We start from the raw sequence: 14486 nt of genomic DNA, 5'->3' as shown, positions 1-14486 counted from the left end.
GAGATTAGTGGTGGAGGAGCGGAGGGTGCGGGCTGGGCAGTAGAAGGAGAGAAGGGAGGTGAGGTAGGAGGGGGCGAGGTGATGGAGAGCCTTGAAGCCCAGGGTGAGGAGTTTCTGCTTGATGCGCAGATTGATCGGTAGCCATTGGAGGTTTTTGAGGAGGGGAGTGATATGTCCAGAGCGTTTCTGGACAAAGATAATCCGGGCAGCAGCATGAAGTATGGATTGAAGTGGAGAGAGACGCGAGGATGGGAGATCAGAGAGAAGGCTAGTGCAGTAGTCCAGACGGGATAGGATGAGAGCTTGAATTAGCAGGGTAGCGGTTTGGATGGAGAGGAAAGGGCGGATCTTGGCGGATCTGTCCCCATGCAGCAGACAAATGGCAGCAAACCTTGTGACTCCCAGGCCCGTGCCCTATCATCATCATCATCAATCGCATTTATTGAGCGCTTACTGTGTGCACAGCACTGTACTAAGCGCTTGGGAAGTACAAGTTGGCAACATATAGAGACAGTCCCTACCCCATGCAGCAGACAAATGGCAACAAACCTTGTGACTCCCAGGCCCGTGCCCTGTCCCCACGCAGCAGACAAATGGCAGCAAACCTTGTGACTTCCAGGCCCGTGCCCTATCATCATCATCATCATCATCAATCGTATTTATTGAGCGCTTACTGTGTGCAGAGCACTGTACTAAGCGCTTGGGAAGTACAAGTTGGCAACATATAGAGACAGTCCCTACCTCATGCAGCAGACAAATGGCAACAAACCTTGTGACTCCCAAGCCCGTGCCCTGTCCCCATGCAGCAGACAAATGGCAGCAAACCTTGTGACTCCCAGGCCCGTGCCCTATCATCATCATCATCAATCGTATTTATTGAGCGCTTACTGTGTTCAGAGCACTATACTAAGTGCTTGGGAAGTACAAGTTGGCAACATATAGAGACAGTCCCTACCCCATGCAGCAGACAAATGGCAGCAAACCTTGTGACTCCCAAGCCCGTGCCCTGTCCCCATGCAGCAGACAAATGGCAGCAAACCTTGTGACTCCCAAGCCCGTGCCCTATCATCATCATCATCAATCGTATTTATTGAGCGCTTACTGTGTGCAGAGCACTGTACTAAGCCCTTGGGAAGTACAAGTTGGCAACATATGGAGACAGTCCCTACCCCATGCAGCAGACAAATGGCAGCAAACCTTGTGACTCCCAGGCCCGTGCCCTGCCCCATGCAGTAGACAAATGGCAGCAAACCTTGTGACTCCCAGGCCCGTGCCCTATCATCATCATCATCAATCGTATTTATTGAGCGCTTACTGTGTGCAGAGCACTGTACTAAGCGCTTGGGAAGTGCAAGTTGGCAACATATAGAGACAGTCCCTACCCCATGCAGCAGACAAATGGCAGCAAACCTTGTGACTCCCAGGCCTGTGCCCTGTCCCCATGCAGCAGACAAATGGCAGCAAACCTTGTGACTCCCAGGCCCGTGCCCTATCATCATCATCATCAATAGTATTTATTGAGCGCTTACTGTGTGCAGAGCACTGTACTAAGCTCTTGGGAAGTACAAGTTGGCAACATATAGAGCCAGTCCCTACCCCATGCAGCAGACAAACGGCAGCAAACCTTGTGACTCCCAGGCCCGTGCCCTGTCCCCATGCAGCAGACAAATGGCAGCAAACCTTGTGACTCCCTGGCCCGTGCCCTAACCCCATGCCATACTGCCTATCTATTGATGGTTATCGATTGATCTCTGGTATGTACTGAGCGCTCGCTTGCTTGGTGGAGAGCCCCGTACAAAACGCTCGGGAGGGTCCACTCATCATCATCATCATCATCATCATCATCAATCAATCGTATTTATTGACAGAGCTGGTAGATGGGACCCCTGCCCACAAGGAGTTTAGAGGAGGAGTTGGGCGTTAAAAACAGATTATTGGATTGGTTTCATCACATCCCTCTAGCGCTTAGAACAGTGCTTTGCACATAGTAAGCGCTTAATAAATGCCATCATTATTATTATTATTACTTCTTGCCCTCTTTAAAATCATTGTTTCTTACATGTTTCTCTGCTTGTTTTTGCAAATAATATAGTAATAATAAGAACTTAATACTATTATTTAGGACCAGGCACTGTGCCAATCATTGGCCTAAATGCTCTTTGCCAGCTCTCTCCATTTCACATATAGACTCTCCTCTCCCATAACTCTTCGCTCCTCCCAAGATCACCTAACTCTATCCTGCTCATCTTTTGAACCTCCATCTCCTTATACATTTTGTCTACCTCAACCTGGAAGTCTCCTTCCTCTCAAATGTATCCAATTTCATCCCTCCCCACCTCAAAAGCCCTCCTAAAAAGTGACCTCCTCCAACAAACTTTCCTCCTATTAGTTACCAGACCTCTAGTTGTAGCAATCCAACAGCCACCTCATACACTTAAACAATCATTCACATTCATTCTCAGCACCTATGTCTATCTCTACTTTTGACTGTCCAGGCAGTGATTTGTTCTGATTCCACTATTTGTAAATACATTCATGTCTGTCTCCAGATTAGTGTGTAAACTCCTTGTGGGCAGGGAACATTTCTTGAGAAGCAGCGGGGTCTAGTGAAAAGAGCATGGACCTGGGTTCTAATCCCAGCTTCACCACTTGTCTTCCATGTGACCTGGGGCAAATCACTTCACTTCTCTGTGACTGAGTTACCTCAGATCTAAAATGGGGATTAAGACTGTAAACCCCACATAATAATAATAATAATAGTAATGATGGTATTTGTTAAGCACTTACTATGTGCCAAGCACTGTTCTAAGTGCTAGGGCAGATACAAGGTAATCAGGGTGTCCCACATGGGGCTCACAGTCTTAATCCCCATTTTACACATGCGGTAACAAGCACAGAGAAGTTACTAATAATGATGGCATTTATTAAGCACTTACTATGTGCAAAGCACTGTTCCAAGTTAAGTGACTTGCACTATGTCACAAAGCAGACAAGTAGCAGAGGCAGGATTAGAACCCACATCCTCTCACTCCGAAGCCTGTGCTCTATCCACTAAGCCACGCTGCTTGGACAGGGACTGTGTCCAATCTGATTTGCTTGTATCCACCCCAGCACTTAGTACAGTCCCTGGTACATAGTAAACCCTTAAAAAATACCACAATTATTATTATTATGCTTCTGCTGCATTTTCCCAAGTGCTTAGAGTGCACTGCACTTTGTGGGTGCTCAATAAATACATTATTACTACTACTAGGGAGTGAATAAATCCTGAGCAATGGACTGAATGCCTCAGTTAGAATTGCTCACTCTGTGTTTCCTACAAGTCTTCAACTCTGCCGTTATAGTTTGGGAGCGATAGTAGATTCACATCCTTTCTGAAACTAAGATAAGACACATATCAACTTGCTAGCAAAATAATCCACTCAGAGGGTAAGTCTTCATTAAACTCTTAGAGGACATTTTAACCTTAAACCTGTAAGAGAACTTCTTTCCCTCAATTTTGTTTTATTACCACAGTTTTATTTTGTTTTAGGGAGACTGGGGGGAAAAAATCCATTGCAACTTAATTTGAAAGCCATAATCTGAACACTGTCTGTTGCTACATATTGCTTCCAATAGTGACCAGTGCCAGATCCTTCAAAGAATAGGGAAAGCTCCTCAATGACCACCATTTCTCCTTACTTCCTGCAGATATCAGCTTGCATCCTTCCTGAACTAGGACAGCCCCGGAGCACGCAAAGCTACACAGAGTGCTGGATAAAGACCAGGAACAGATGAGTGGGGTGAAAAGACAAATTTTCACACAACTCGGCATCCTGGATCACTTCCCTCATTCTGTCATCTGTGAAACACATAGAAGTCACTGCTGCTTAAATCGGCATGGAAATCAATAAAATGGGCCAAGTCCATGTCATGCTACTAAGGAAACTGAGCCTAAACTAAACTATATTGTGCAAAGCGGCAGATGTTAGCGAGGAGGCACTTTAACTCTTCCTCTTTGATCGAGAAAGGCTCCCACTTTTCAATTCCCTCTGCCCTCTCACAGAAATGCTTCAGCAAGACTTCAGACTCATCTGATTCTGACTCCTGCCCAGTGCATTCTGTAAACTTGGCATTCCTATCTCTAGTTACAGTCGCCTCAGAGACCTAAGTTCAGAATTTCCAAATTTTGCCTCTGACCAATCCTCTAGAATAACTAGATTCCATTTGCTTTCTAAGCTTCTGCCTTCAGCACAGAGAAGCCACGTGGGCAGAGAATAAATGTGGGAGTCCGCGCAACCTAAGTTCTAATCTCAGCTCCCCCACTTATCTGCTGTGTGCCCTTGGGTAAATGACAATTTCTCTGTGCTTCGGTTTCCTCACCTGTAAAATGGGGATTAAGACTATGAGCCCCATATGGGACATGGACTGTGATCAACCCAATTAGCTTGTATCTACCCCAGTGCTTAGTATCGTACCTGGCACCAAGTAAGCACTTAATACCATTTTTTTAATAATAAAAAAAGCACCCACGCTGATTTGCAAGAGACAGCCAGGCTAGAGGACTTAGATCCTTTACCCTACCAAGAGAACACGCCAAACCAAATGCTTAGCAGAATGCATTGTATTCAGGGTGCTCTCATATACACCATCAATATACCACAGCCAAACAAACATTTTAGAAAGTCTTAAGTCTAGGGAAACATAAACAAGAATCTTTCGGTCCCATTTAGGATTCTGTACTTGTAAAAAGTCTTACTAATTAACAGATCCTGTAGTCTGTGATTTTTCTTTCCCCCAGGTGGACCTGAAGACAAAAAAAGATCTAGCCCAATATCATACAACCAGCTGGTGGCCAAGAGCCACCTGGAGATATTATTTTACGCTGCTGGCAGGATACCTCTGCCTCCATCCCAACGCTTATCTACGGTGCTAAACAACTTGGCAGCCCAGTGGTGGTGTCCAGTTCACGGAAGAGTCAGCCATGGCTGGAGGTGACACAGGGGTGGCTGACGAGACCTATTTCAGGATGCTCAGCTCAGTTTAGCTGGAATGGGCTAAGGGCTACAGAAGGTGCCCTTTGTTTTTTTTTTTAAAAAAGATGTTTATTATTATTATTAATATTATTATTATTAATTATTATTATTATTGTTGTATTTGTTAAGTGCTTACTATGTGCCAGGCACTGTACTGAGAGCTAGGGTGGATACAAGCAAATCAGGTTGGACTCAGTCCCTGTCCCTCTAAGGGCTCACAGTCTCAATCCCCATTTTACAGTTGAGGCAACTGAGGCACGGAAAAGTGAAGTGACTTCCCCAAGATCACAGAGCAGACAAGTGGCTATTTGAACCCAGGCCTTCTGACTCCCATTCTATCCACTAGGCCATGCCGCTTCTCTGTTCAATGCTTAAACGCTTACCATGTGCCAGGCACTGAACTAAGAGCTGGGGTAGATACAAGCTAATCAGGTTGGGATGCTGTGTGACCTTGGGCAAGTCACTTCACTGTGCCTCAGTTACCTCGACTGTAAAATGGGGATGGAGACTGTGAGCCCCACGTGGGGCAGGGACTGTGTCCAACCTGATTGGCTTGGATCCACCCCAGCAGTTAGTACAGTGCCTGGCACGTAGTAAGCGCTTAACAAACACCAGAATTATTATTAGTGTTATTACTGCCTTCAGGGTGATTGGTGTCAAATTGGTGCCCGCTCGGCTTCGATGGCTCGATCGATCCTGATCCCAGACCCCAGGGCCCGGGTCTGCACCCGTCGGTGGGTAGGGACCGTCTCTATCTGTTGTCGATCTGTGCTTCCTGAGCGCTTAGTCCAGCGCTCTGCACACAGTAATAATAATAATAATAATAATAATAATAATGTTGGCATTTGTTAAGCGCTTACTCTGTGCAAAGCACTGTTCTAAGCGCTGGGGGGATACAAAGTGATCAGGTTGTCCCACATGGGGCCCACAGTCTTAATCCCCGTTTTACAGATGAGGTAACTGAGGCTCAGAGAAGTTAAGTGACTCGTCCAAGATCACACAGCAGACATGCGGCAGAGCCGGGATACGACCCCATGACTTCTGCCTCCAAAGTCCGAGCTCTTTCCACTGAGCCAGGCTGCGCTCAATAAATACGATTGAATGAATTGAACTTCACCCACCCCAGCGCTCAGCACAGTGCCAGCCCCTTAGCCGGCGCTTACGACCTACCCCAATCGCTGTTACGATGGGGAAAACGGAGGAGGGCAGAGAGGCGAGTTGGCCCGGGCCCGTGCCCGCCTCCGGTGCCCCCGTTCCCGTGCCCCCCGCCCCCGGAGGCGCACTTACTTGGTCGGAGGGGGTCCCCCAGGCCTCGGCCTGGTCCAGCCCGGGGGGGCCCTGCCCCGCTGCCCGGAGCCCCGGGCACAGCCCCAGCAGCAGCAGCAGCAGCAGCGGCAGCATGGCCAAGGCGGAGGAGGAGGTGGTGCCCGCGGTGCCCACGGTGCCCGCCGGGCCCAGCCGGAGAGAGGGAGACGCCAAAGCGGTGGCCACTGCAAGGCGGGCCCTGGCTAATGCCCGGCTGGTGCCTCCCCCGCTCTCTGGGCTGGGCAGGACTGGCAGGGCGCCGGAGACACTGGAGAGCAACTCCCCCAGCCGCTCCCCCAACCCCCGGCCACCTCCTTTTCTCCTCCTCCTTCTTCTCCTCCTCCTCCTCCTCGGAGTTCGTGCCCTGCCCTGGGAAAAGGGCAGCGATAATAATAATGATAATAATGGCATTTATTAAGCGCCTACTATGTGCAAAGCACTGTTCTAAGCGCTGGGGAGGATACAAGGTGATCAGGTTGTCCCACGGGGGGGGCTCACTGTCTTCATCCCCATTTTACAGATGAGGTAACTGAGGCACAGAGAAGTTAAGTGACTTGCCCAAAGTCACACAGCTGACAGTTGGCGGAGAGAGCTACGGGGCCGCCGAGCAGCCCCTAAATGCTCTGGCCCACCTCCACCTGCTCAATCAATCAATCGTATTTCTTGAGCCCTTCCTGTGCGCAGAGCACTGTGCCAGCGCTTAGTCCAGTGATTGGCGCATAGTAAGCGCTTAACGAGTATTACTAAGCACTTGGGAGGGTATACTATTACAGAGTTGGTAGGCAGGTGCCCTGCCCTCCTCCTCCCTCTTGAGTTTCTTCGGGGGACATCTTCAGCGAGATCCTTATCCAGGTATTTACTGCTCCCCAGGATATGCAAGCGTCACGGCCTTTTGGAAAAAAATTATCATTAAGCTGAACATAGACAAACCTCTACAAATTAAAAGCAAAAATATTTATAGGGAAGGATGCTGTGTGACAAACCTTTCTTTACAGGGATAAATACTTCCTGATAAGTGTAAGCTAGTGAAAAACAACAACTGCTACCACTCAGAGCTTTAGCCCCCAGCCGGGACCCTCTCATTAGAGAAGCAGCGTGGCTCCGTGGAAAGAGCACGGGCTTTGGACTCAGAGGTCCTGGGTTCTAATTCCGACTCCGCCACTTAGCTGTGTGACTTTGGGCAAGTCACTTCATTTCTCTGGGCTTCAGTTACCTCATCTGCAAAATGAGGATGAAGACTGTGAGGCCCCCCCCACCCCGTGGGACAACCTGTGCTAACCACTGTCCTAAGCACTGCAAGATAGTCAAGTTAGACACAGCCCCAGACAGGGCTCACAAAGTAGGAAGAACAGGTACTGAATCCCCATTTTCTGTTCCCGAATTGGACTTGCACCTGTATATATGTTTGTACATATTTATTACTCTATTTATTTTACTTGTACATATTCTATTTATTTTATTTGGTTTATATATATATATATGTATATATGTTTGTACCTATTTATTACTCTATTTATTTTACTTGTACATATTCTATTTATTTTATTTGGTTTATATATATATATGTATATATGTTTGTACATATTTATTACTCTATTTATTTATTTTACTTGTACATGTCTATTCTATTTATTTTATTTTGTTAGTATGTTTGGTTTTGTTCTCTGTCTCCCCCTTTTAGACTGTGAGCCCACTGTTGGGTAGGGACCGTCTCTATATGTTGCCAACTTGTACTTCCCAAGCGCTTAGTACCGTGCTCTGCACACAGTAAGCGCTCAATAAATGATTGATTGATTGATTTGTTGTCTGTCTCCCCCTTCTAGACTGTGAGCCTGCTGGTGGGTAGGGACCATCTCTATATGCTGCCTTACCTCCTTCCCTTCCCCACAGCACCTGTATATATGTATATATGTTTGTACGTATTTATTACTCTATTTGTACATATTTATTCTATTTATTTTATTTTGTTAATATGTTTTGTTTTGTTCTCTGTCTCCCCCTTCTAGACTGTGAGCCCACTGTTGGGTAGGGACCATCTCTATATGTTGCCAACTTGTGCTTCCCAAGTGCTTAGTACAGTGCTCTGCACACAGTAAACGCTCAATAAATATGATTGAATCACCTTGTAACCTCCCCAGCGCTTAAAACAGTGCTTTGCACACAGTAAGTGCTTAATAAATGCCATTATTATTATTCCTCTGCACATGGTGGGGGCATCCCCAGGGGCTCCAGGGAGTCCAATTCGCTGTGCGCGGGGGCTCCTGGGTGTCCGGTTTGCCAGATGCGGAGGACTCTGGGAGGGATCACGCCATCCCACTGAGGCCTGTCTCTGCCCCATCTCGAGCCCACTCCCACTCTCCCAGGAGGGTGTTCGTCCCCAACTCTACCCAACAGGGAGCATAGTTTATTTTTCTTAACAAATAATAATAATACATTGTTTCCTAGGAAAAATTTCAAACGGTCAGTCCTGTTCCGCCTCCCCTAGTCCCAACCTTCCCCTTACTGTCAGAGTTGTGCTGGAGTAATGGCTGGGGAGGGCCCCACCATACTAAAGAATGGATGCCCCCCCTACATCTCTAGAGGGCTCAGGGCTCATCAGCCCAAAATCTCTTCCCTGAGCCTTTTCCCATCACCCCATCCCACCCTCTTTACCCTTTAGAGAAGCAGCGTGTCTCAGTGGAAAGAGCACGGGCTTGGGAGTCAGAGAGGTCATGCGTTCTAATTCCAGCTCCGCCACTTATCGGCTGTGTGACTTTGGGCAAGTCACTTAACTTCTCGGTGCCCCAGTTACCTCATCTGTAAAATGAGGATTAAAACTGTAAGCCCCACGTGGGACAATCTGATTACCTTGGATCAACCCCAGTGCTTAAAACAGTGCTTTGCACATAGTAAGTGCTTAACAAATACCATAATTATTATTTAGGTCAAATTTAATTTTCCCTTCCTTCCTTTACTCCACTGTCAAGGGCTTCTGGGAAAGTTGGTAGCTTTAGGAGCAATGTTTTAAGTATTTTTGTTTGTAATAGACCCTATCTTGTGGTAACATGTATAAATGGTGGTTTCCTACTACAGAGTGACAATGGTTCAATATTTATCAAACACTTGCTAACTCGGAGTTTCTTCGGGGCACATCTTCAGCGAGACCCTTATCCAGGTATTTACTGCTCCCCAAGATATGCAAGTATCACTGCCTTTTTGAAAAAAATTATCATTAAGCTGAACATAGACAAACCTCTACAAATTAAAAGCAAAAATATTTATAGGGAAGGATGCTGTGTGACAAACCTTTCTTTACAGGGATAAATACAACCTGATAAGTGTAAGCTAGTGAAAAACAACAGTTGCTACCACTCAGAGCTTCCCACCATTCCAAACACTCCAGTTGTAAACGGCAGCTCATTTTTGAGGGAAGATGCAAATGTGAAGTGGTTTCTGCCCTGGAGAAAACACTGCGCTCCTCATGGGCACTGCTGGGCACAGGAAGATTGAGTGGGAGAGTGGGAATGGCTCAGGGCAAGTCAACACCGCTACCAAAAGTCAAATTGGGTGGCTGTCCTGCTGATTTGGGGCTATCCGGACCCTACCCTAAGCGCTCAATAAATACGAATGAATGAATGAATGAAAGAAAGTACAATACAACAATAAACGGTGACATTCCCTGCCCACAACAAGCTCACAGTCTAGAGAGCTGGAGTCTAGAAATAGACTCCAGGCAGTGGTGAATAGATGCTCTCTAAAACTACCTTTTCACTATTTTTTTTAACTTGTTAAGCACTTATTATGTGCCAGACACTGTAGTAAGTGCTGGGGTAGATACAAGCTAGTCTGGTTGGACATAGTCCCTGTCCCACATGGGGCTCACAGTCTTAATCCCCATTTTACAGATGAAGTAACTGAGGCACAGAGAAGTGAAGTGATTTTTCCCAAGGTCATACAGCAGAAAAGTGGTAGTCAGGATTTAGAATCCAGGTCCTTCTGATTCATAGGCACATGCTCTATCTACTTTGCAATATTGCTTTTCTGTATTCACCTGTATCCCCCCTCCCACACCCCCTCCCAGCCTTTAAAATCAGTTGCAATTGCCAAAAATCTCAGAAGCTTAGAATTTTGGGGGGTTTTGGTGGAGGATAATGTGGACTAAGTGAGGTCTTGGGAACCTTTAGAGATTTCATAGCATGAAAATTGTTACTTTTTAATGATATCTGTGTCTTGGGATTACACAGTAGGAGTGAGCAGATCTACTTTCCAGCAGTCCTCAGGGATATAGAACTCGGGCCTGGGAAAATGAAGAGTTGATTCATTTAGTGTGGGAATTTCTTCAAGGTCTCCTGTATCTTATTTCTTCTAAACGCCTAGGGCAATTGTTCCTAACCTGTGATATCGCAAGTCCATATTGCATGACCTTGTGATGTTTTCTAATGTGACCAGACTCAGACGTGACCAGCGAGAGCTTGTTGGAAGGCCTGAGAACTGTTTTCAGACTCTGGTTTGACTGCTACTTGATCCATCTCCGAGTGCTGGAAATCAATTAATCAATGGTATTTATTGAGAACATACTATGTGCAGAGCACTGTTCTAAGCGCTAGGAGAGTACAACAGAATTAGCAGACACATTCCTTGCCAACAATGAGCTTACAGTCTAGAGGGGGAGATAGACATTAATATAAACAAATAATTCAAAGATATGTACCTTAGTGCTGTGGGGTTGGGTGTGGGGCAAATAAGTACCCAAAGGCCACAGACTCAAGTGCATAGATGATGCAGAAGGGAGAGGAAGCTGAGGAAAAGAAGGCTTAATGAGGGAAGGCCTCTTGGAGAAGATGTGATCTTAATAATGAAATGTCGGAGTTGTAGTAGTATTTATTAACAACTATGGTATTTTGTGCAATAGTCTACTAAGCATGGAAGGGACTTACAGGAGATGTATAAGAGAAGGTTCCTGTCATCAAGGAACTTACAGTCTATTGTGACAAAAATAAATGCCTTAATTTACCAATACCCATCTTCTTGACAGAAGTAAGATTTTAGTAGAATTAAATGAGGAGAAGCTGGGCTGAGCAGCAGGCAAGGTGATGATTTTTCACCTATTGGTTGGCTCCTAATAAACACTTAATAAGTACTGTAGTTATGATCCTTTTCACTTGCTCTTTTTCCCCTTCTCTCCTTGCTCTTTGTCCCCTTCTCTCCTTGTACAAAGCTCAGATGGGCAGGTCACCTCTTTGCCTTCTCTGTTGCCTATGTATGCTATTTAGAGGGCTGTAGTTTTGTAAATGATGACTTGATACAGTTTTATTCTGCAGTGTGTCTGGTTTTCCCAGAGGTCCTGATGAGAGAGTGTGGATGACTCAGCGCAAACTATCTCCACTACTGCCAAAACAATTCAAGCACACAGCCTGCTGGAACATGAATGAAGACGTACCCTCGGCAGTATCATCTTCGAATGGAAGGAAAACACTACTATTTTTATTGCATTGGGAGAGAGGTAGGGCACCCACTGTCAAATGCCAAACCAGACATATTGACCTTTCAGCTCTTAAGAGGAAAAAAAATATCCAAGGTTATATTATCATTTTTTATGGTATTTGTTAAGTGCTTTCTATAAGCCAGGCACTGGTCTAAGAATGGGGTAGATACAAAGTAATCACAGCCCATGTTCCACATGGGGCTCACAGTCTTAATCCCCATTTTACAGATGAGGTAATTGAGGAACAGAGAAGTGACTTGCCCAAGGTCACACAGCAGACAAGTGGCGGAAGCGGGATTAGAACCCAGGTCCTTCTAACTCACAGGCCCGTACTTGTTCCATTAGACCTCACTGCATTTTCCCTTAAATTCAAACTACCTGGGCTCAGTAGCCCAGAGTCAATCAATCAATCACATTTACTGAGCACTTACTGTGTGCAGAGCACTATACTAAGCACTTGGGAAAGAGTTGGTATCAATCAATCAGTGGCATTTATTGAGTGCTCGCTGTAGGCAGAATACTGTACTAAGTTCTTGGGAAAGTCAGTACCACAAAGTAGTTAAACATGATTACTGCCCACAAGGAGCTTATGGTCTACAATGAAGTATTAGAGATAAATCAACTCAGTGATCTGAGGCCAGATGTTGAGAGAGATATAATGGAGGTAGAATATCATAAGTTCTTTGAGAACAGAGATCATATCTACCAACTCCATTCTATTTTACTCTCCCAAGTGCTTAGTATGGTGTTTTGCACACAGAATATGCACAATAAATACCATTGTATGATTGAGCGAGTGAATATTCAAAACAGAGAGGTCTTAATCCAGAGCAAAGGATCATGGATGACTTCCCTTCCTCATGCTCTGAAGGCTGATTTATGGGAAGTGAATTTATGACGATGGTTTGGATAGGCTTGTACTGTTTTGGAAGGCCTCAATCTGGCTATGGATTCCACCTCCCTTCTTCCTCCCTCCACTCCTTTTCTCACTGCTTTAACTTTTCTTTTCAGTGGGGCGCTGAACAAGAACACCAATAACTAAACATACGATTAATCAGCAGGGCGTATCTGCTCTCAAAGACAAGTCAGATGCCTTCCAGGCGCATTTTCTGAGCTCTCTGGAGAGCTGCTGCAGAAATTGGCAGGTGTGTCCGCAACTGGGTGTTAACCAAGTCGTTCGGAGTGTGTGTGGCCGGTGTGAACAGATGCACAACAGAGGCAAAACTCAACAGCAATCTTTCCAGCAGGATGGGGTTGTTTTAGGGTGATGATTGCCTCTTATTTTGAGTCTGTTGGATGCAGGGGGTGGGGGTTGGCCCGGAAATGAGAGGGTTGGGGGGAACCACCACACCTCTTTCCCTTCCTAATGCAAAGCATTTCCAGGCACCAGTCAGTGTATCCTGCTTTTGAGGAGCACTTTGCTGAGAATTTAGGAAATTCCCAAACAAGGGAACACTGTTGCTGTTCAGGTCAGAATCCATGCTTAAAGTCAACTCTGATTCCATCCTCCTCCTCATCTCTATAGTTTCACCCCAGCCCTGCTACCCAAGGCCACTGCCAGTCCCTTTGTGCTTCCTTAAAGGGCAGCTTCCAGATTGCACACTGTCCATGCTCTCTACCTTTTATCTCTCATCTGTTTTGAAAGTCTGCCTCTTCCTCTGGCTACTCAAACCATCGGGAGTATTCCTTGAGTGTTTATTCTGTGCAGAGCACTGTACTAAACGCTTGTGGAAGTTCAGCAGTTAATAGACATGATCCCTACCCTCAAGTAGTTTAATATCTAACAGAAGGTTTTACAATCCTGTTTGCAATCTATTCTTTCTCCTCCTTCACCTAAAATTTTGTCCTGACCCTTCCAAAGCCCAGGCCTCCCTGCCAATCACTGTCTGGAAGCCATGCATCAGCCAGTCAGAGAGCTTTTTAAGCCCCCTGCCAGGTTCCTTCTTTATAAATATAGGGAGTAAGTCTAAAATTGTTTGTTAAATGTCTACTTCTTTAAAAAATCTGGGTGAGATTCTCTACTTCCTGCCTTCCCTTCATTTGCAGTAGCTCAATATCAAGACTGCCTCAGGAATGAGGAAAGTGATCCTTTGGCTCAAGTATTCATATACACATTTTCATTATAAAATAATAGTCATTTTGCTTCATCGGGTCCAACTCATTCTATAATGTTGTATTTTTCATTGTAGTTCTTGAATTGCTAGAAAAACCTTGGGGATTAGTGGTGGTGTAACCAAATTTGGAAAGTGAGGAGGTGGATGTGCAGCAGACTCTATCAATGGCTCACTGAGGAGACGGGATACTGGATCACTTAAAGTGTCTTGGGCCTCTCCCAGCAAATGTGTTGGGTACAGAGAAAATATGTTTAAGTTATTAATAATGTCACAGGTTGAAGCATTTAACCATCTCATATGCTACCCACCCTGGAAAGTGATCATTTCCCTAGACAACTATTGCCTGGGGGTTTTTGTTTGTTTGTTTTTGGCCTTTCCTGGATTAGAGTGATGTAGTTTTCCTAGGTCAAGTGACTAAAGAGGAAAGAAGAAATTCTAAATATCCTAATAATGATAATATGTATTAAGTGCTTACTATGTGCTACGCTTGAGGGTAATCGATCAGTGGTATATTAAGTGTTTACTATGTGCAGAGCGCTGAATTAAGCGCCTACTCCCCTCCCCCATGCCACTCTGGGGCTTTGCACC

At 45.6% G+C, this 14486-nt stretch overlaps 1 protein-coding gene across 1 annotated transcript in view; it reads right to left on the bottom strand.

Annotated features, from left to right (window-relative positions):
- The window catches only part of ITIH5 (inter-alpha-trypsin inhibitor heavy chain 5), a 60048-nt gene extending 53705 nt beyond the window's left edge, over positions 1-6343 (bottom strand). Inside the window, exon 1 of the mRNA XM_038741419.1 lies at positions 6303-6343. The gene's annotated coding sequence lies outside the window, so the exon portion shown is untranslated. The remainder of the gene's footprint in view (positions 1-6302) is intronic.
- Between the last annotated feature and the right edge of the window lie 8143 nt (positions 6344-14486).

Source organism: Tachyglossus aculeatus (genome assembly GCF_015852505.1).
Source record: "Tachyglossus aculeatus isolate mTacAcu1 chromosome 12 unlocalized genomic scaffold, mTacAcu1.pri SUPER_6_unloc_1, whole genome shotgun sequence".
Lineage (NCBI taxonomy): Eukaryota > Metazoa > Chordata > Mammalia > Monotremata > Tachyglossidae > Tachyglossus > Tachyglossus aculeatus.
This window is presented reverse-complemented; position numbering and strand designations above follow the sequence as displayed.